Genomic DNA, 24170 nt, shown 5'->3' with positions numbered 1-24170 from the left:
TTTTGATTCGTCCCCAAAATGGTGCCGTTAAAAAAAAATACAACTTATCCTGCAAAAAACAAGCCATCATACGGCTACAACGAAGGAAAAATCAAGTTATGGCTTTCGGATTAAGGAGATGAAAACTCTGAAAAAAAATTGCTGTAGTTAAAGAGTCTCTGTCAGCACATTATAAATGCCCTATATTGTACATGATGTGATCGGCGCTGTAATGTAAATTACAGCAGCGTTTTTTATATAGAAAAACAATCATTTTTGACGGAGTTATGACCTATATTAGCTTTATGCTAATTAGTTTCTCAATGGACAACTGGGCGTGTTTTACTATATGACCAAGTGGGCGTTGTACAGAGGAGTGTATGACGCTGACCAATCAGTGACCAATCAGCGTTATACACTTCTCCCCATTCATTTACACTGCAGATAGCGATGTAGCTATATCGCTATGTGCAGCCACATACACACACTATAACGTTACTGCAGTGTCCTGACTATGAATATACATTACCTCCAGCCAGGACGTGATGTGTATTGAGAATCCTGACCACTTCTCTGCACTTCTCTGTGATTTACAGCATAGCAGGCGTAGTCTCGCGAGATTACGCTGTAAACGGTCATTCACAGCGAGATCTCGCTGTGCTGTGCTGTAAATCACAGAGACGCTACAGAAGGGACAGGATTCTGAATACACATCACGTCCTGGCTGGAGGTAATGTATATTCATTGTCAGGACACTGCAGTAACGTTATAATGTGTTTATGTGGCTGCACATAGCGATATAGTTATATCGCTAGTGCAGTGTAAATGAATGGAGAGAAGTGTATAATGCTGATTGGTCACTGATTGGTCAGCGTCATACACTTCTCTCCACAACGCCCATTCGACCATATAGTAAAACACGCTCAGTTGTCCATTGAGAAACTCATTAGCATAAGGCATCATTCACACGACAGGGTCTGAGTGTCGGCCGGGAAAATCGTCCGTTTTTGGCCGATTTTCCTGGCCGGTTTGCATCCGTTCCGATTTTTTTCCGGGCCCTGTTGCCGTTTTTACCGGCCGATTTGGACCCGATTTGCATCCGTTTTTTTCCCTGTCCGTTTTAAAATCGGATGAATTTCATTTAAATTTGTTGCCACACACAGCCCTCTGTAGATAATGCCACCCAGCCCCCTGTAGGCGATGCCACCCAGCTCCCTGTAGGCGATGCCACCCAGCCCCCTGTAGGCGATGCCACCCTGCCCCCTGTAGGCGATGCCACCCTGCCCCCTGTAGGCGATGCCACCCTGCCCCCTGTAGGCGATGCCACCCTGCCCCCTGTAGGCGATGCCACCCAGCCCCCTGCAGGCGATGCCACCAAGTCCCCTGTAGGTGATGCCACACAGCCCCCTGTAGGTTGCACCCACCCCCCCCCCCCTTCCAGGAGAAGTCACTGACTTCAATGTCCATATATGGACAGTGTAGTCACTGACTTCTCCTGGAGAGGAATTCCCTGCCACAGGTCGGGAGTTCCGCTTCAGAATTGAGTGACGTCACTGTGTCCATATATGGACAGTGTAGTCACTCACTTCTCCTGTAGCGGAATCCCCGGCCATAGAGTCGGGGATTCCGCTGCAGAAGTGAGTGACATCGCTGTGTCCATATATGGACAGTGTAGTCACTCCTCCTGTAGCGGCATCCCCGGCCATAGAGTCAGGGATTCCGCTGCAGAAGTGAGTGACTTCGCTGTGTCCATATATGGACAGTGTAGTCACTCACTTCTCCTGTAGCGGAATCCCCGGCCATAGAGTCGGGGATTCCGCTGCAGAAGTGAGTGACATCGCTGTGTCCATATATGGACAGTGTAGTCACTCACTTCTCCTGTAGCGGCATCCCCGGCCATAGAGCCGGGGATTCCGCTGCAGAAGTGAGTGACTTCGCTGTGTCCATATATGGACAGTGTAGTCACGCACTTCTCCTGTAGCGGCATCTCCGGCCATAGAGTCGGGGATTCCGCTGCAGAAGTGAGTGACTTTGCTGTGTCCATATATGGACAGTGCAGTCACGCACTTCTCCTGTAGCGGAATCCCAAATCCCCGGCCGGGGATTGGGGATTCCGACTCCTACAGGGAGCAAAAAAAGACCCTCCTCCTCACATGCACTCTGCGCTGTGAGGAGGAGGAGAGAGTGCGCGAGTGACGGTAGACCCGGCCATCACTCGGGACACATTCCAGTGATGGCCGTGCATTACCCGGCCCCATAGACTTCTATGGGAGCCGGGAGGCCGGGTACCCGGCCAAAAATAGGGCATGTCCCATTTTTTGACGGCCGGTTTTCCCGGCCGTCAAAAAAATCCGTCGTGTGAATAGCCCCATTAGGGGTCTATTGTTCCTAATGCAGCCGGGTGCCGGCCGATTTAAGAACGGCCGGCACCCGGCCGGGAAACCCTGTCGTGTGAATTCCGCCTAAAGCTAATATAGGTCATAACTCCGTCAAAAATGATCGTTTTTCTAAATAAAAAACACTGGTGTAATCTACATTACAGCGCCGATCACATAATGTACAAGATAGGCAACTTATAATGTGGTGACAGAGCCTCTTTAAGGCCTAAACTAGGCTGTGTCATTAAGGGTTAATTGTTTTTGGTTTTGAATTGTTTAAATCCTGTAAAGGTATCCTGATTACAGTTTTATTAATTTTTTTGCTATAAGGAACAGGCAAATCTCTACAAGGCCACACACTTAAAATTACAATCGTAGGTCAGATCGTTCACACAAGGGATCAGATTATCAACATGCCACAGTGACTGGCAGATCAGGGACATAGTTAACAAAAAAACATAATGGGATTGTTCAAAGTTGTGAACGATTGGCTGATGCACGCACGACCGTTGTGTCACTCGGACCGTTTTTGACGGCATCCGAGTGGCACCCGATAGTCTTCACGGACCCATTCACTTTAGCGGGTGAATCAGGTCCGTGAGAAATGGACCGAGTCTCCAATCCGAGGAAGGATAGAACATGTCCTTTCTTTCCTCGGATCACTGACGGGACTCAGCCGGCACACTCGGTCGTGTGCATGAGGTGTAAAAACACAGATATTTGTTAGCAAATATATAATATGGCCAAAAGTATGTGGACACCTGACCATCACATCTGTATAAGTTTGTTGGACTTCCCATTCCAAAATGATGGGTGTTAATATGGAGTTGCCCCGTCCCCTCCTTTGCAGCTAAAACGGCTTCCACTCTTCTGGGAAGGCTTTCTATAAGATTCTGGAGTGTCTGTGGGAATTTTTGCCCCATCATCCATAAGAGCATTTGTGAGGTCAGACACTGATGTTGGAGGAGAGGACCTGGCTCCCCATCTCCATTCTAGTTCATCACAAAGGTGTTTGATGGGGATGAGGTCAGGGCTCTGTGTGGGCCAGTCAAGTTCTTCCACACCAAACTCACCCAACCATGTCTTTATGGACTTTGCTTTGTGCACTGGGGCACAGTCCTCCTGGAACAGAAAAGGGCCGAACCCCTAACTGTTCCCACAAAGTTGGAAGCTACAATTGGCCAAAATGTCTTGGAAGCATTTTCAGATTTCCCTTCACTGGAACCAGGGTCGTAACTAGGAAACACTGGGCCCCATAGCAAATGTTTGACAGGGCCCCCCCTCCCCTGGGGGCCACACACAGCCCGCCTTATAGATAGTGCCCCCCTGTAAATAGTGCCATACAGCCCCCTCCTGTAGACCGTGCTGAACAGTAACCCCCCCCCCGTAGACAGTTCTATACAGCGCCCCCTGTAGACAGAGCTATACAGCCTCCCCATACAGTGCTATACAGCCCCCCTGTAGACAGTACTATAGAGCCCACCCTGTACACCGTTCTATACAGCCCCCCTGTAGACAGTGCTATACAGCCCCCCCTGTAGACAGTGCTATACAGCCCCCCCTGTAGACAGTGCTATACAGCCCCCCCTGTAGACAGTGCTATACAGCCCCCCCTGTAGACAGTGCTATACAGCCCCCCCTGTAGACAGTGCTATACAGCCCCCCCTGTAGACAGTGCTATACAGCCCCCCTGTAGACAGTGCTATACAGCCCCCCTGTAGACAGTGCTATACAGCCCCCCTGTAGACAGTGCTATAGAGCCCACCCTGTAGACCGTGCTATACAGCCCCCCTGTAGACAGTGCTATACAACCCCCCCTGTAGACAGTGCTATACAGCCCCCCCTGTAGACAGTGCTATACAGCCCCCCCTGTAGACAGTGCTATACGGCCCCCGCTGTAGACCGTGCAATACGGCCCCCGCTGTAGACCGTGCAATACGGCCCCCGCTGTAGACAGTGCAATACGGCCCCCGCTGTAGACAGTGCAATACGGCCCCCGCTGTAGACAGTGCAATACGGCCCCCGCTGTAGACAGTGCAATACGGCCCCCGCTGTAGACAGTGCAATACGGCCCCCGCTGTAGACCGTGCAATACGGCCCCCGCTGTAGACCGTGCAATACGGCCCCCGCTGTAGACCGTGCAATACGGCCCCCGCTGTAGACAGTGCTATACGGCCCGTGCTGTAGACAGTGCTATACGGCCCCCCTTTAGACAGTGCTATACGGCCCTCCTTTAGACAGTGCTATACGGCCCCCCTTTAGACAGTGCTATACGGCCCCTCCTGTAGACAGTGCTATACGGCCCCTCCTGTAGACAGTGCTATACGGCCCCCCCCTGTAGACAGTGCTATACGCCCCCCCCCTGTAGACAGTGCTATACGGCCCTCCCTGTAGACACAATGAGGGATAATAGATGCGGCGCGCAGTGGCAATTTTTTTTCCTTTTAAGCCACGCCTCTAATCCCACCCAATCCCCGCCCCTGCTCCCATAGTGCCCCCCCAGCAGTATAATGCCCCCATAGCTGCCACCATACAGTATAATGCCCCCATACAGATGCCCACACAGATGCCCCATACAGTATAATGCAATTGCGCCCCCTAGAGCTACGCCACTGTATACAGTAGGCTATGGCAGAGCAGGGAGATACCTCCCTGCTCTGTCACCGTGTTCAAAAGCAACACTGGAATGTGGCGTAAGTACCGCTGTAGCAGTCATAGCGGCTGCTAGCGGAGCCTCCGGGCATGAGGGGGCCCGTGGCGGCTGGTGGCACGGGCCCCCTCGTGCCGCGAGCCCCGTAGCAGCCGCTATGACTGCACCAGCGGTAGTTACGCCACTGACTGGAACTAAGGGGTCTATGCCAACCCCTGATAAATAACCCCATAGCATTATCTCCACCAAACTTTACAGTTGGCACAATGCAGTCAGGCAGGTAATGTTCTCCTGGCGTTCACCAAAACCAGACTAGTTTATCAGACATCCAGATAGAGAGGCATGATTCATCACTCCACAGAACACGTGGTATCCTATGACAGTGTTATGTTTTAAGTCACTGAATGCTTTGTGGTGCAAATTGCGACTTCTGATTATTTCTGCCACTCCAGCCACTTTTGTGGGAAGGGGTGTGGCCTGTGCTGGGCCCCTATCGTGCCCCTCCCCGGTTAGACTACCCCCCATTGGACATAAAAAATTAAATAAAAGAAATTTTTTTTATTTATTTATACGGTCAACTCTTTACTCCTCTTCTGCCCTCCGGCTTCCTCATCACTCCAGCACAGCTCATACAATGTAATGATGCCGGTAAGTGTCACGATGTTGTACGTTCTGCGGTACTGATGACGTTGAAGTGCTGCATCGCATATAAGGCCCTGATGCTGCTCGGCATAAGAACCTTGTACAAGCGTCCGGCACTAGAGTAATGAGGGAGCCTTTTCATTTTATGTCCTATGTGGAGGACAATGTGTGGTGCATGGCCGCCATACATTGATACATAAAAGTACACCGCATATTCGACCTAAAAGCCACAGAGAGTTCCGGATGAAAAACCGCACCAAATTGCGGGGCAGATTTTTGGCTGGAATCGCCGCTGCGGAAAACCGCACTGAAAAAATCCCAAAACTTAAGCAATTACCTTCACTAGCATTGCCATAGTGACGCACCACATTGTTCTCTGTGCAGCCCGGCCTCCTGGAATGACCCTGCAGCCCATGTGACCACTATATCACGTGACTGGCTGCAGCAGTCACATGGGTTGAAACGTCATCCCAGGATGCTGTGCTGCACGGAGAACAGCCGGGGGAACAAAGCTCCGTCGCTATATAAAAAACAAACACCAGAAGGTGAGGGGTGTAAGTATAGACTTTTTTTTTTTAAATTAAATTTAAACTTGAAAAAGGGTTTCGTTGTTTTCTTCTCTCTCAGATTTGCAATTTATTGTGGTGGAATCTCGGCTTTTACGCTGCAAAAATTGCAACGTTTTGCTATTCGTTGCAACCTAAAAAAACGCACTGCAGATCAATTTATTCACGTTTTCTCAGCTAATTTTTTATGCAGCGTGTGGATGAGATCTGTTCAAATCTTATCCACTTTGCTGCTACTTTTACACACACTGTGAATTTTCAGCAATGAAATCCCTTGCGGAAAATCCACAGCTAAATCGCCCAGTATGAAAGTTAATCAATACCTTATAATAGCGCCATTGAAAAATACAACTCCTCCCAAAAATGAAAGAAATTTCTGTGTCCTGAATAACTACCAAGAGTGCAAAACTTTAAAGATCAAATATTTGCCTACTCCTATCCAGGCACAGCCGACAAACGACTCTTCAGATAATCTCTGTTGGCAGGCGCCCTGATGATAATGTTTACATTAACATTGAAGCAAATTTGGTGTACGACAAAGGCTTTATGTCTTGGTGCTAGCACTGTCATTACGTTTTCCCTGTGTGCTATGGATTTAAGCTCCGTTCACACTGCTGTTCAACGCCTCTGTCACTTTATTTTTGCTGTCGAAACAATGTAAACTTTTCAAACGCTTTTTTTTTTTTTATAAATAAAAAGATCAGTCAGTGTGATTAGTGCAACTTTATAAATAGTTTTTTAAAATTAATTTTTGAGATACAGCTGCTTTGTATCCTGTATACAGAGCAGCTGTATAGTTCGCTAGGACCTGAATCCGCGGGTCCACCTGTAATTGATCACATCTAAGTTATAGAGACGCAGGACCCGCCGACAGTGAAACCGTCAGTCCTGCGGACCTGACAGGGAATGGGATTTAGCGCTAGATAAAGCTGGTCTGTATACAGGATACAAAGCCTCTGTATCTCAAAAAGTAAAAATCATTTTTAATAAAAACTATTCAGAAAGTTGCACCAATTACACTGACTGACATTTTTATTAAGAAAAATAAATAAATGCCTTTCAAAGGTTTCCATAGCCTTTAACTGGGCACTATTTGGATCCGCCGTATGTCCATACATAACCAATTTGACCTGGAGATATCATGTATTAATACAGCTCCCAAGCTTGGGCCCAGAAGCAAGCTACCAAGTTGTCTTGTGGGTGGCTTGGTGTGTACTGATCTTGCACATAACAATTTTAAGAAGATCTACCTTTTAATTCCACTTATTCATAAAACCTATGACATGTCATAGGGCCATATCACACAGAGTTTTTTTTACAAGTTTTTTGACTCGGAAAACGTGCCAAAAAAGCGTTTGAAAATGCTTCCCATTGATTTTAATGGGAGGGGAGGCGTTTTTTTCCCTGCGAGCGGAAAAACCATCTCGCAGGAAAAAGGAGCGACATACCCTATCTTCGGGCGTTTACGTCTCTGACCTCCCATTGACATTGGGAGGCTGAGAAAGCGTATCTCGAGGCGTTTTTGCCCGTGGCGCCCAACGGGCGCGAGCGGAAAGCGCAGTGAAAAACACGGCAAACGGCGTGCAGGCAGATCAAAATCTGCCTCAAAATTCCAAACGGGATTTTGAGGCAGTATTTTCTGCCTGCAAAAAACTCTGTGTGAACATAGCCAAAGTGATGTCAAAAGTTTTGAGCAGTGTGGGTCCGAGCGGTGAGACCCTGGCCGATCGCTTTAAAAGTAACATAAGCGCTCAGCCTTAGTTTCTGATTGGCTCAGCTCTCCTAGGAGAGCCAAGTGAGTGGTGTACGGCCTCAATAGAAAGTCTGTAGGTCTGTACACCGCTCGCTTAGCAGAGCCGATCAGAAATGAATGGGCACATTGCTAACATGAGCGCTTCTGCCGCTTCGTTTTACTGATCGTGGGCATCTCAGCACTATGACCCCCACTGATCAAAATTTCTGACGTCAAAGGTTTTATGAAAGTTTAATTACCCTTTAAGAATATCCTTGCCATAGGGATTTGCCTAGTTCCTACTAAGATTTTCTAAAGTCAGTCTTCAGAAATCATCATTCTGTAAACTTCCACTATTCCATTAATGCTTTCAGTTTCTTTCTTTATCCGACCTGTAAACTTCCTCTCAGTCATAAGGACAAGAACAATGTTTTGATTTTGCCTCTTTTAATTCCGAGCATCATAACTTTTTATTTTTTGTTAGACGTAGCTGAATGAGGTTTTGTTTTTTTGCAGGACGAATTGTAATTTAATTTATGCACCATTTTTTGGTACATAAGCATTAGCAATGAACATGGCTTATATCCCATTTGCAAAAATAAACAAATTTGTGTAATATAATCATTTTTCAAAACTAAACCGTTTATCAGGAGGTATTTTGGGCGGTCATGACAGATAAACCGTTGTTTATACCTTGTTGCTACTGGAGATGTCCTCAAGTAGTTCTGTCTTTTCAGGGCCGGCCTTAGTGGTGTGCGACCAGGGCGCATTACTCCAACAGGTGGAGGGGAACGCTGCACTGGCTCCCTTTCCCTGCTTGTTTCAGAAGCGCCCGGGCCCGGCGACTCAGCAGCCGCCTTTCTGCCCAGGCGCTTCTTCACCCAGTGACGTGGCTACCGCTGTAGCAACCATAGCGGCTTCTAGCGTCTACACCGGGCTGCTACAGCGCTAGCGCCGCCACTATAGCAGAGCAGGGAGGTATCTCCTTGGTCTTCTATCTACTAGCGCCACTGTATCTCCCTGAAGGAGCAGAATCCCTGTGTGGCCGGGGATTCCGGTCCTAGACGGAGCGCTTGATGTCTCTGTCCATATATGGACAGTGACATCAGGGACAACTCCTGAAGCGGTGTCCCCGTCCACAGTGTTGCTGACACTGACCGGGGATTCCACTTCAGGAGAAGCCAGTGATGTCACTGTCTATAAATGGACACAGACGACAGGGTCTTCTCCTGGAGTGGAATCCCCGGTCACAGCGTCAGCAACACTGTGGACGGGGATTCCGCTTCAGGAGTTGCACCTGATGTCGCTATCCATATATGGAGGGAGACATCAAGCGGAGCGCTCCAGGAGCGGAATCCCCAGCCACAGGGGGATTACGCTCCTTCTGGGAGCTACAAGGGGGCTGTGGGCTGTGTGGCACTACCTGCAGGGTGCTGTGTGGCACTACCTGCAGGGTGCTGTGTGGCACTACCTACAAGGGGGCTGTGTGGCACTACCTACAGGGGGCTGTGTGGCACTACCTACAGGGGGCTGTGTGGCACTACCTACAGGGGGCTGTGTGGCACTACCTACAGGGGGCTGTGTGGCACTACCTACAGGGGGCTGTGTGGCACTACCTACAGGGGGCTGTGTGGCACTACCTACAGGGGGCTGTGTGGCACTACCTACAGGGGGCTGTTTGGCACTACCTACAGGGGGCTGTTTGGCATTACCTACAGGGGGCTGTGTGGCACTACCTACAGGGGGCTGTGTGGCACTACCTACAGGGGGCTGTGTGGCACTACCTACAGGGGGCTGTGTGGCACTACCTACAGGGGGCTGTGTGGCACTACCTACAGGGGGCTGTGTGGCACTACCTACAAGGGGGTTGTGTGGTACTACCTACAAGGGGGTTGTGTGGTACTACCTACAAGGGGGTTGTGTGGTACTACCTACAAGGGGGCTGTGTGGCACTATTTACAAGGGGGCTGTGTGGCACTATTTACAAGGGGGCTGTGTGGCACTACCTACAAGGGGGCTGTGTGGCACTGCCTACAAGGGGGCTGTGTGGCACTGCCTTCAAGGTGGCTGTGTGGCACTACCTACAGGGGGCTGTGTGGCACTACCTACAGGGGGCTGTGTGGCACTACCTACAGGGGGCTATGTGGCACTACCTACAGGGGACTGTGTGGCACTACCTACAGGAGGCTGTGTGGCACTACCTACAGGGGGCTGTGTGGCACTACCTACAGGGGGCTGTGTGGCACTACCTACAGGGGGCTGTTTAGCATTACCTACAGGGGGCTGTGTGGCACTACCTACAGGGGGCTGTGTGGCACTACCTACAGGGGGCTGTGTGGCACTACCTACAGGGGGCTGTGTGGCACTACCTACAGGGGGCTGTGTGGCACTGCCTACAAGGGGGCTGTGTGGCACTGCCTACAAGGGGGCTGTGTGGCACTGCCTACAAGGGGGCTGTGTGGCACTACGTACAGGGGGCTGTGTGGCATTATCTACAGGGGGCGGTGTGGCACTACCTATAGGGGGAGTCCGTGAGTGGAGGGGCTGATGGTCATTTTACTGTGAGTGGGGGCTCATGGTCATTTTACTGTGAGTGCGGGGCTGATGGTCATTTTACTGTGAGTGGCGGGCTGTTATTTTACTGTGAGTGGCGGGCTGATGGTTATTTTACTGTGAGTGGCGGGTTGATGGTTATTTTACTGTGAGTGGGGGGCTGATAGTCTCCAAGTGGTTTCCACCTCTCAGCTCCAATTGAAATTAATAGGAGGCAAAATATACCTGCAGCGCCCGTTTGGAGTGCTTTTTTTGCCCTAATCTTTTGCTTCAACGGCTTAAAAAAAAACACAAAAAAAGGTCAACCAACATTGTCAATTCAAAATCTGCTTCAAAATTCCTGAAGGAATTTTGAGGCAGATTTTCCTTTGCTTTACAAAAAACGCTGTGTAAGTGCTTATTTTTAGCCAAGTGGAGTGCTTGCTTTTAACCGTTTTCTGTCTCTCTCTAATCAATTTTTGGTAGGGGGGCCCTGAGGAAATGTTATTTTTCCAGTGGTGCCTCGAGTCCGAAAAGGTTGGGAAACTCTGTACTAGGCTACAGGATCACACCGGCCTACGCAAGGATGTCGTCGTGGAGAAGCTCAGTTCGTCGTGGGTACAGGGCCTAGGTGAGTACAATTTTTTTTGGGGGGGGCACTGTCTACAATGGGGAGGTGGGGGGCTGTATGGCACGATCTACAAGGAGGAGGTGGGGGATTATGGCACAATCTACAGGGGGGCACTATCTACTGTGTGTGGCAGCCAAGGGAGGGGGGCATTATACTTTGTGGGGGCCACTAAGCGGATATTATACCGTGTAGGGGTACCACATTGGGCAATATACTGTGTGTGGCACTTAGGGGACATAATACTGTGTGGGCACAATTAGAGGACAAAATACTGTGTCCTTGAAGGGTTTATAATATAACATATTATTATTTTACTGTATGGGGAGCACTAAAGTGGCATTATACTGTGTGGGGGCACTATATAGGGATTTATACTGTGGGGAACATTTTTATTTATGAGGGGGGTGGGTGCCGAAAGATAATTTTGAATGGGGCGCCATCTATCATAAGGCCGGCCCTGTATCTTTCACAGGTCGAGTATGCGCAGTAGGACACCGCTATCTCTCCATATCGGCTATGTATCTCTCCCTGTGCAGTGAGCATGCGCGGTTTGCCAGGCCTAACTCCACAGGGTGAGCATACGCAGAGGACAGCATTGTGCTTCACCTATTGCTGAAGTGCGTCAGCTTTGTACCGGCACCGCCTCTCTGTGTGACAGCTGCAGCCGAGCGTGCGCAGACTACACATTTTACCACCAATGTTTCAGCTTTAGATTGGGCATCAGGGCTATATTTTATATACTTTTATTGAAATAAGACCTATCGTCATGTGTGCGCTGCTCCTGTTGCCACTAAGTTCAGAGAGGATGAAACGTCGGTGACGCACATGACAGTACCGACGGCTAATGGGAGGAGACGCAGCAAGCTCAGTTTAACATTTGAGGCCAATTTCCCCTTACTCGGTTCTTTCTATTGGTGGATTTAGTCTGCGGAGTGCTGTGTACAAAGTGGTGATGTTTCTGTACGGTTAGATGATACAACTGGTGTTGACATTGAAGTTCATATAAAAATCTCATTGTATTCCCAGGCGGCTTTAGTTGCCGGTATTTGTTTTAGCATCTTACCTGATTTTTGAAGTCCTCAAGCTAAGGATACTTCTGGATTTAGTGCCAGTCTCTGCGCACCTTTTCCTCCTCACATGACATATATAACTTATTATAGCTACTTAAAGAGGCTCTGTCACCAGTTTATAAGGTGATAGGCGCTGTAATGTCGATAACAACAGTTTTTGTTTTTGAGTTATGACTATTTTTTGTTTTATTCTAATTTCTTCTAAATGCCCAACTGGGCGTTTTTTTATTTTAGAGCAAGTGGGCGTTGTACAGAAAAGTGTATGACGCTGACCAATTACTGATCAATCAGCGTCATACACTTCTCTTCATTCATGTTCAGCTGTTCTCGCAGCACATTGTGATCTCGCGAGATCACGCTGTGCTGTCACTTACTCCCTCATTAACTTTACTGGAGCGTCGGGAGAATGAAAAGACATCGCCTCTAGCCAGTCTACTACAGTATTCATCACGTCATAACAACGGAACCCTTGCACAACGGAGACAAACTAAAACCATTGGCACCGGATCCGTCACCATTGAAATAAATGGTGACGGAAACCTATGGTTTCAGTTTGTGTCAGCAAGGGCTCCGTTCAGACGGAAAGCTGAGACGGAACGTCTGAACTGAGCCCTGGCGCAGATGTGAACGAAGCCTAAGATTGGAATCATACAGAGGTACGGAATGAGTCCATACAATTCTGTGGGTGCCATATTCGTGATCCATGTGACGTGTGCATGTGGCCCAACAATAATCTCTGATGTGGCTTTCATATTTCGTTTGGAAGATCTGCTCTCCTCTATGTTTTTTAAATCAAAAATGGGAACAGATCTCCCAATGGAGAAAGGTAACATTAGTAAACATTCACAAGACTGCACTACAGGACCATATTACCAACTTGTAGGGACTTCGTGTACCTCCGTATTGGGGCCTCTGGTTTAGAAAATATATTTTCATATGACATTTTATGGAATTCTGAGTTAATACAGGAGGTCCCCCATTCAGGATCCCCATCTATTAGCCAGAGCGGAAAGCGGTTACAAAGAGGGTTTCTCACTCTCAAGCATGCGTTTTATGGACAGCCCATTGATTTCAATGGGAACTGTCTAATGCATCTTTTTACTATGGAGCAGTGCTGCAGTGAAAACATGCGATGCTAAATCAGAGCTGTGGGCCGTCAGTCTTAGGACAGGTGGGGGTCCCAGAAATGATGGCATATCTTAGCGATGTGCCCCCGCTTTCTCTGTTAGGAATAAGACTTTAACCTAGGGCCGGGCAATTATGACCTAAATCAAAATCACGCTTAATTGAACATGTAACCTCGATTTATGATTATTGAACGATTATTTAGGTCACACCCATTTTTGTTTACCACGCCCCCTATTTGCATGCTACGCCAGTGAATTAATATTTATCCCCTGAGCCTACTGTATACTACTAGTATATAACATACCCCCTGAGTCTGCTGTATACTACTAGTATACAAGAGGTTTAGAGCCAGGGGGTATACATACAGCATATATATTATACTGCAGGCAGGCTCAGGGGGTATATATTATATACAGTAGTATACCATTCCACTTACACTTGGCTGAGGCATCTCAGAGTCAGGTTCTTCTTGACTAGTGTGTTCTTAATCTTCGAGGTCCTTCTAGCTAGCTTCACTTCTGATCACCCCCCCCCCCCTCCGGACTGTCCCCGTGCTTTTTGCTTTGTTTTGTAAAAGCGCCGACGGCAGGAGAGAGGAAGCTGACGGAACAAAGCAGAAAGTATTGGGACTGTCCGGGGGGATGAGCGGCAACGGCTGACCAAAACAAAGTGGACTAGCTGTAAATAGTGCAGCGACGGCACTGTGCCGTGTGCTGCTCATGTGAGGGGTGGGGGACCACTTTTGGCTCCGGCAGGGCCCACATACTGATTTGGTGGGTCTGCTTGTGCCTCAGCAGACAGCCTGAACATGCTGTTAGGCTGGATTCACACGCGCACATGATTACAGTACGGGACAGTTGTCCGGCAGCGAGGCAGGGACTCCTAGCATCGTACATAACTATGATGATAGGAGCCCGGCTCCCTGCAGTGTGTTCGGTCCGGGACTTGCGGCTGAAATATGTTCCGTCCATTACGGACGAAACATGCTCGTATGAATACAGCCTAACTGATAATCCCTGCACTCCAGGCAACCATACCTTCGGCGTTCTGGAGGAGTAGCGTCGATGCCGTCACATTAAGCCTGCTCTGCCATTGGCTATCCAAAAAGTCAGTAACTGTATGCTATCCAATCAGAATCGCTGATGTGTTAATCACATATCACCGATTCTAATTGGATAGCATACAGTTACTGATGGCAGAGGCCGGGCTGCATGTAATAACCGAACCGAAAAAAACGAAATGACGTCGGTTATCTGCGCTGATTTTCAGTTTCGGTTATTTTTCGATTAATTGCCCATCCCTACTTTAACCCCTTGCTCCCGCCATACTGTAGACATGAGTCTTAGCTGACGATTACTTGTGCAGCCACGTACATCTACTGTCCTAACTTTTATGGCAGATGTAACCCGACTCTCCTGGGGTACAGAGAGCTGAAATGATCAGGTCCCTCACAAAAACGCTAAACAAAGTGAGCACTATGTTTAGTATTGGGACCCGAATGCAGAAAACGTCCTTCTTGTATTCGGGCCGTTGCCATTGAAACCTATGAAATAATGAGCTTCCAACTGCGCCATGGAGAAGAGGAGCATGCTGTGCGGACGTCATCAGTTTCCTTCCCAGCATCCCTCTGTATACAGATCACTGCTAACACTGATCTAATGCCCATTAGCCAAAAGATTTCTATTATCTGTGATCTACATACAGAGAGGTGCTTGTAGGAAACTGATCATCTACTGCCACAGTGCAACAAGTGTGAAATAAATCGGTAAAAAAATAAAAACACCACCCAAATAAATATAAATACATTAACCCCCTTCCCTCCACAGCGATTTTTCGGATTTTCACTTTTGTTTTTTCTTCCCCACCTTCCAAAAGCCATAACTCTTTTATTTTCCCATCAATATTGCCGTATGAAGGCCGGTTTTTTGTGGGACGGGTTGCAGATTTTCACAGCACCGTTTTTTGTACCATATAATGTAGTGGAGTAGGGGGGGGAATGAAAAACAGATCTTGTTTCGGCGCTGCTACACTTCAAGGCAAATAAGACCGTGGAATAGATAGTCACGTAACAAAGGAATGATTTATTAATAAAAGTGGCTACGCGTTTCAATGCAGTATTAGCATCTTCCTCAGGCCATAAAAACAGACATTATACACCCTCTTTAAGTACTTAGATGTAATGAAAGATACCGCCAAAAAAACGGAGGTCAAAGGGTAATCATGACGTCATTAACGGGAAAAAAATATATATACAGGGGGTGGAGTAACGACATTAACAATGTTTAAAAATAAAAGACACAATGCATTCAGAAAATATATACATTAAATCGATGGATAAAACAGTAAAACTGTGCACTGGAAGTAATCAATCTTACAATCTTAAAATAATCGAATAAAAAATCGTAATTACCTGGTTCAAAGCTAGTTGTTCACATCAGTATCTTTTTGTCTGTCAGATGCAGCGTCGCCGGTAGCTAGGCAACACAGGCGGCGCCAATAGGCGTCCCTGGACTCCCAGCAACTGTACACGGCTGCAAAAAAGGAAGACTAGTAGAACGAAATCATGAAGAGGAATGCAAAAAGTGAGTAATTAAACACTCTATTAATGTAATTGTATTTGTATGAGTTGCCCTGTTACTACAAACTACATATAATCAACCTATTGATTAAGTATACAAACATAATTGTTTTTACGGAATTATAGGGTATACTCTTAATGTGCAACCAAAGAGAAAAGGGATATGTTGATTTTTCAGTTAGATTTAATGGGTCTTCATGTTATAATTGAGGATGTTTTACTAAAAATAATTTTAGATAAAAATTAAAGGATTCTTTTGTTACAGCTGAAGTATATGTCACTTTCCTATGTGATATGTTGGAGCAACAAAGGCAGCGTGACTGTCCACATTTAAAAGAACCGAGTACACTTGGGAACATTGTAGGGTTAGAAGATTATTATTTTTTTACTCTACTGGGTGCAAGAATATTTTTTAGAGTGCGTGACCTTCTAAATATAATTGATGGTCTTTCAGGTAGTTCATCCTTCAAGAATGGATCGCTTTTAAGGATGTGCCAATACTTGCATAAAATGTTCCTGACAGCTTTGTTGCCGCTATTAAAAGTAGTAATAAAATTGGTGTTACACTTCTTAGTCTCACGCTACCTTTGTTGCTCCAACATATCACATAGGAAAGTGACATATACAGTGAAGGAAATAAGTATTTGATCCCTTGCTGATTTTGTAAGTTTGCCCACTGTCAAAGACATGAACAGTCTAGAATTTTTAGGCTAGGTTAATTTTACCAGTGAGAGATAGATTATCTAAAAAAAAAAAAAAAACAGAAAATCACATTGTCAAAATTATATATATTTATTTGCATTGTACACAGAGAAATAAGTATTTGATCCCTTTGGCAAACAAGACTTAATACTTGGTGGCAAAACCCTTGTTGGCAAGCACAGCAGTCAGACGTTTTTGTAGTTGATGATGAGGTTTGCACACATGTTAGATGGAATTTTGGCCCACTCCTCTTTGCAGATCATCTGTAAATCATTAAGATTTCGAGGCTGTCGCTTGGCAACTCGGATCTTCAGCTACCTCCATAAGTTTTCGATGGGATTAAGGTCTGGAGACTGGCTAGGCCACTCCATGACCTTAATGTGCTTCTTTTTGAGCCACTCCTTTGTTGACTTGGCTGTATGTTTCGGGTCATTGTCGTGCTGGAAGACCCAGTCACGAGCCATGTTTAATGTCCTCGTGGAGGGAAGGAGGTTGTCACTCAGGATTTGACGGTACATGGCTCCATCCATTCTCCCATTGATGCGGTGAAGTAGTCCTGTGCCCTTAGCAGAGAAACACCCCCAAAACATAATGTTTCCACCTCCATGCTTGACAGTGGGGATGGTGTTCTTTGGGTCATAGGCAGCATTTCTCTTCCTCCAAACACGGCGAGTTGAGTTAATGCCAAAGAGCTCAATTTTAGCCTCATCTGACCACAGCACCTTCTTCCAATCACTCTCAGAATCATCCAGATGTTCATTTGCAAACTTCAGACGGGTCTGTATATGTGCCTTCTTGAGCAGGGGGACCTTGCGGGCACTGCAGGATTTTAATCCATTACGGCGTAATGTGTTACCAATGGTTTTCTTGGTGACTGTGGTCCTAGCTGCCTTGAGATCATTAACAAGTTCCCCCCGTGTAGTTTTCGGCTGAGCTCTCACCTTCCTCAGGATCAAGGATACCCCACGAGGTGAGATTTTGCATGGAGCCCCAGATCGATGTCGATTGACAGTCATTTTGTATGTCTTCCATTTTCTTACTATTGCACCAACAGTTGTCTCCTTCTCACCCAGCGTCTTACTTATGGTTTTGTAGCCCATTCCAGCCTTGTGCAGGTCTATGATCTTGTCCCTGACATCCTTAGAAAGCTCTTTGGTCTTGCCCATGTTGTAGAGGTTAGAGTCAGACTGATTAATTGAGTCTGTGGACAGGAGTCTTTTATACAGGTGACCATGTAAGACAGCTGTCTTTAATGCAGGCACCAAGTTGATTTGGAGCGTGTAACTGGTCTGGAGGAGGCTGAACTCTTAATGGTTGGTAGGGGATCAAATACTTATTTCTCTGTGCACAATGCAAATAAATATATATAATTTTGACTATGTGATTTTCTGTTTTTTGTTTTTTTTATATATATAATCTATCTCTCACTTTTAAAATTAACCTAGCCTAAAAATTCTAGACTGTTAATGACTTTGACAGTGGGCAAACTTACAAAATCAGCAAGGGATCAAATACTTATTTCCTTCACTGTACTTCAGCTGTAACAAAAGAATCCTTCCCAATTAAAACTTTTTTGAATTGTGGTAGCTCCTACATCATTTATCTTTTAGAATGTCCTTGCCAACTACAATATGTTGGCCGAACAACCCAAAGTTTGGGTAACAGGATGAACAAACATAGGTTCAAAGTAAAAATAGGCTTCCTTAAAGAGGCTCTGTCACCAGATTTTGCAGCCCCTATCTGCTATTGCAGCAGATAGGCGCTGCAATGTAGATTACAGTAACGTTTTTATTTTTAAAAAACGAGCATTTTTGGCCAAGTTATGACCATTTTCGTATTTATGCAAATGAGGCTTGCAAAAGTACAACTGGGCGTGTTGAAAAGTAAAAGTACAACTGGGCGTGTATTATCTGCGTACATCGGGGCGTGTTTACTACTTTTAGTAGCTGGCCGTTCTGATGAGAAGTATCATCCACTTCTCTTCAGAACGCCCAGCTTCTGGCAGTGCAGATCTGTGACGTCACTCACAGGTCCTGCATCGTGTCGGCACCAGAGACTACAGTTGATTCTGCAGCAGCATCAGCATTTGCAGGTAAGTAGCTACATCGACTTACCTGCAAACGCCGATGCTGCTGCAGAATCATCTGTAGCCTCTGGTGCCGACACGATGCAGGACCTGTGAGTGACGTCACAGCGTGATCTCTGGAGAACACGGCTGTGTCTGCACTGCCAGAAGCTGGGCGTTGTGAAGAGAAGTGGATGACATTTCTATACACAACGCCCAGCTAGTAAAAGTAGTAAACACGCCCCGATGTACGCACATAATACACGCCCAGTTGTACTTTTACTTTTCAACACGCCCAGTTGTACTTTTGCAAGCCTCATTTGCATAAATACGAAAATGGTCATAACTTGGCCAAAAATGCTCGTTTTTTAAAAATAAAAACGTTACTGTAATCTACATTGCAGCGCCTATCTGCTGCAATAGCAGATAGGCGCTGCAAAATCTGGTGACAGAGCCTCTTTAACACAGTGTCTCCCGACACTTTGCTTCGTGCATAACAAAAAATGTAATAGTATTAATATCACCCCTATAGAATACATTCCTTCTGGTGTTCAAGATAGGTTTTGCAAATTAATTTAATTGTATTTGTATTTTGCAAATTGAAACAACGGGAGAACTATTGGATATTCAGACTTCAAACCTTGCAGCTTATGGTCTGAATGATATTTCTGAATCATCCCTTGATTAATACATGTGTTTTGTCCCTTTCTGTTAAATTACAACCTTACGCCAAACTTTAATTTTCATCTAAAATGATTTTTAGTAAAACATCCTCAATTATAACAATTGAACACCAGAAGGAATGTATTCTATAGGGGTGATATTAATACTATTAAATTGATTGTTATGCACCAAGTGTACTCGGTTCTTTTAAATGTGGACAGTCACGCTGCCTTTGTTGCTCCAACATATCACATAGGAAAGTGACATATACTTCAGCTGTAACAAAAGAATCCTTTAATTTTTATCTAAAATTATTTTTAGTAAAACATCCTCAATTATAACATGAAGACCCATTAAATCTAACTGAAAAATCAACATATCCCTTTTCTCTTTGGTTGCACATTAAGAGTATACCCTATAATTCCGTAAAAACAATTATGTTTGTATACTTAATCAATAGGTTGATTATATGTAGTTTGTAGTAACAGGGCAACTCATACAAATACAATTAAATTAATAGAGTGTTTAATTACTCACTTTTTGCATTCCTCTTCATGATTTCGTTCTACTAGTCTTCCTTTTTTGCAGCCGTGTACAGTTGCTGGGAGTCCAGGGACGCCTATTGGCGCCGCCTGTGTTGCCTAGCTACCGGCGACGCTGCATCTGACAGACAAAAAGATACTGATGTGAACAACTAGCTTTGAACCAGGTAATTACGATTTTTTATTCGATTATTTTAAGATTGTAAGATTGATTACTTCCAGTGCACAGTTTTACTGTTTTATCCATCGATTTAATGTATATATTTTCTGAATGTATTGTGTCTTTTATTTTTAAACTTTGTTAATGTCGTTACTCCACCCCCTGTGTATGTATATATATATATATATATATCTTTTTCCCGTTAATGACGTCATGATTACCCTTTGACCTCCGTTTTTTTGGCGGTATCTTTCATTACATCTAAGTATTTAAAGAGGGTGTATAATGTCTGTTTTTATGGCCTGAGGAAGATGCTAATACTGCATTGAAACGCGTAGCCACTTTTATTAATAAATCATTCCTTTGTTACGTGACTATCTATTCCACGGTCTTATTTGCCTTAAAGTGTAGGAGCGCCGAAACAAGATCTGTTTTTCATTCCCTCCTACTCCACTATCCTTGCAGTGACCGGATGGCTCACCGCCCTTAGGTCTTGGCAGCAGCACACATTGGAAATTACTCCTTTAATCCTGGTTTTGATCGCTCCCAGGTGAGAGGACTATTGTATATGTCCGATATACTTTTATCCATCTGTTTATTTGCACTATGTGGCACCATGCTTTTTGCTTTTATCCCCATATAATGTAGTGGGAAACGAGAAAAAAAATATATATGTGGGGTGGAAAAGGAAAAAAACAGCGATTCCTCAACATTTTGGGTGGTTTTGTTTTTACGGCGTTCACCGTACGGTAAAAACGGCATGTTAACTTTATTCTGCGGGTCAATACGATTACAGCGGTACCAAATTTATATTGTTTTCTTTATGTTTTACTTCTTTTACAAGGAAAAAACTGATCGTTAAAAATAAAATTTTCGTTTTGTCGCCACATTCTGAGAGCCATAACGTTTTTATTTTTCTGTCGATTTAGCGGTGTGAGGGCTTATTCTTTGCGGGGCGAGCTGTGGTTTATATTGGTACCATTTTGGGGTACTTGAGACTTTTTGATCACTTTTTATTTAATTTTTTGTGGAAGAAGAATGGACCAAAAAACAGCAATTCTGATGTTTTTCTTTTTTTTGGCGTTCACCGCGTGGACTAAATAATGATATATTGTAATAGATCACACTTTTACGTACGCGTCGATACCAGTTATGTTAGGTTTTTATTTATTTTTTACATTGTGCTTGACGGAAAATGGGAAAAGGTTTTTTTTTTTAGCTTTTCATTTATTTATTTTTTATTTGTTAAAAAAACTTTATTTGACTGTTTTTTACTTTTTTTGCTTGTCCCCCTAGGGGATTTTAACCAGCGATCATTGGATCACTTGCACGATATACTGCAATACTAATGTATTTCAGTATATCGCGATTCTGACAGTCTCCTATGAAGCCCTTCCTCCTTGGAGCTTCATAGGAGTACAGAGATGGCGGACCTGGGGGACTTCGTCAGGCCCCAGACTGCCGTGCCAACCAACTGCTCCCCCGATCTCGCCGCGGGGGGCCGTTGGGACGTTACAGGGGGTTGCCCCCCTATTTTTAGTCATTTAAATGCCGCGATCGCTATTGAACGCTGCATTTAATGGGTTAAACCGGCGGGATCGCGCTTGAACGGGATCCCGCTCGTTACCCGGAAGTGTCGGCTGTAACACACAGCTGACACACTCGCTCTACCCGTGAGCCCGCTCCATATTCCCCCACCCGGCGGATATCGGGAAGGGGTTAAAATCGATCTTCCGAAGCAGTCTCTATCATCAGGAGCATCCTATATGACATGGACGCACATTACATGGGCATCTTGCATTCTTGTAATAAAGGTTCCATATCATGCAAAATATGTTACCCCAAATCCACAAAAATAATTAAGTCACTATTTTTTGTGCTCCTAACCGCCTAAAATAAGTACACATATCTGGTATCGCTATACATGTGAGAGTGAGGGGATTATATTGAGCTATAAAGATTTTGGATTAAAGTAATTATATTAACTTATAAGGAAAGAAAGAAGGAAATTTGCAATTTTTGCTATATTTATCCTTAAAAAAATGAAAAGATACTGGTTTTCTTTTGGTACCATATTAAAGCCCCATCTGTGCCCCGAAAAAGAATATTTAGCTAAAGTGTATATGTGTGTGTATATATAGAGTGCATTCAGAAAGTCTTCAGACCCTTTACATGTTTTCACATTTTGTTATGTTGAGGCCTTGTGCTGAAATAAAAAATAAATCAAGTTTTCCCCCATTATCCTGCACTCTGTACCTCATATTGAGAAAGTGAAAACAGAATGTTTGTAATATAGCAAAAGAGGTGAAATTTTTTTTAATAATCTTTGCTGACTTTCTGAAAAAGAAAAACGAAAATATATCATTGACATAAGTATTCAGACCCTTTACTCAGAACTTAGTTGAAGCACCTTTGGCAGTGATAACGGCCTCCAGTCTTCTGGGGTTTGATGCCACAAGGTTTGCACACCTGGATTTGGGGATTTTCTGCCTTTCTGTTCTGTCAGGTTTGATGGGGAGCGTCGGTGGACGGCCATTTTAAGGTCTCTCCAGAGATGTTCGATTGGTTCAAGTCAGGGCTCTGGCTGGGCCACTCAAGGACATTCACAGAGTTGTCCCCCTGCCACTCCTGTGTTATCTTGGCTGTTTGCTTAGAGTCATTGTCGTGTTGGAAGGTGAACCTTCTGTCTATTCTGAGGTCCAGAGCACTCTGGATCAGGTTTTCATTAAGAATATCCCTGTACTTTGCTCCATTCATCTTTCCCACAACCATGACCAGTCTCCCTGTCCCAGCTGCTGAAAAACACCACCCACAGCATGATTCTGCCACCACCATGCTTCACTGTAGGGATGGTAATGGGCAGGTGATGAGCAGTGCCTGGTTTCCTCCAGACATGACGCTTAGAATTGAGGCCAAAAAAAAACAACTATCTTGGTTTCATCAGACAACAGAATCTTGTTTCTCACAGTCTGAGATTCCTTTAGGTGCTTTTTTTGCAAACTCCAGGCGGCTTTCATGTGTCTTTTACTGAGGAGAAGCTTCTTTCTGGCCACTCTGCCATAAAGCCCAGATTGGTGGAGTGCTGCAGTGATGGTTGACCTTCTGGAAGTTTCTCCTATCTGCGCACATGATCTTTGGAGCTCAGCCAGAGTGACCATTGGGTTCTTGGTCACCTCTCTTACCAAGGCCCTTCTCCCCCCGATTACTTGGTTCGGTGGCGTGGCCAGCTCTAGGAAGAGCCATGGTTGTTCCAAACTTCTTCAATTTAAGAATTCTGGAGGCCATTGTGTTCTTGGGTACAAAGGGTAGAAAGAAAATTGCAGTATTTATGGTATCGGCGCCAGGCAGAAATAATGATGATCACAGATGTTTTTTTCATTAGAAGGAATTTGTTCTCTATTCAGTGGACGACGCGTTTCTGGACCGTACTGTTCCTTTCATTAGGTCTGTTGTACAACAGGGGTGTGTCTTTCCAAATCATGTCCGATCAAATTAATTTACCACAGGTGGACTCCAATAAAGGTGTATAAACCTTTCAAAGAGAAATGGGGGGCCCCAGAGCTAAATGTCAAGTGTCATGCGACATTTGAGCTTTTTATTTTTAATAAATTTGCAAAAATTTCTAAAATTCTGTGTTCACTTTGTCATTATGGGGTATTGAGTGCAAAATGATGGGGAAAAAAATAGATTTTTTTATTTTAGCACAAGCCCTCATCATAACAAAATGTGAAAAAATTGAAAGGGTCTGAAGACTTTCTGAATGCACTGTGTATATATACAGCTAGGTACAGAATTATTTGGACAGTGACACAGGTTTTGGCATTTTAGCTGTTTACCAAAACGTATTGAATATACAGTTATATAATCAATATGGTCTTAAAGTGCAGACTCTTAGCTTTAATTTGAGGGTATTCACATCCTAATTTGAGGAAGGGTTTAGAAATTACAGCTCTTTAATGTGTAGCCTCGTCTTTTTCAAGGGACCAAAGGTAATTGGACAATTATCTCAAAAGCTATTTAATGGGCTGCATGGACTATTCCCTCATTAATCCATCATCAATTAAGCAGGTAAAAGGTCTGGAGTTGATTCCAGATGTGGCATTTGCATTTGGAAGCTGTTGCTGTGAACCCACAAAGGAGCTCTCAATGCAA

General features: G+C 45.1%; 1 protein-coding gene across 1 annotated transcript in view; it reads left to right on the top strand.

The window, feature by feature from the left end:
• The window catches only part of N4BP2L1 (NEDD4 binding protein 2 like 1), a 60476-nt gene that overhangs the window by 845 nt on the left and 35461 nt on the right, over positions 1–24170 (top strand). The gene's annotated exons all lie outside the window — the stretch shown is intronic.

Source organism: Rhinoderma darwinii, chromosome 2 (assembly GCF_050947455.1).
Source record: "Rhinoderma darwinii isolate aRhiDar2 chromosome 2, aRhiDar2.hap1, whole genome shotgun sequence".
NCBI lineage: Eukaryota > Metazoa > Chordata > Amphibia > Anura > Rhinodermatidae > Rhinoderma > Rhinoderma darwinii.
This window is presented reverse-complemented; position numbering and strand designations above follow the sequence as displayed.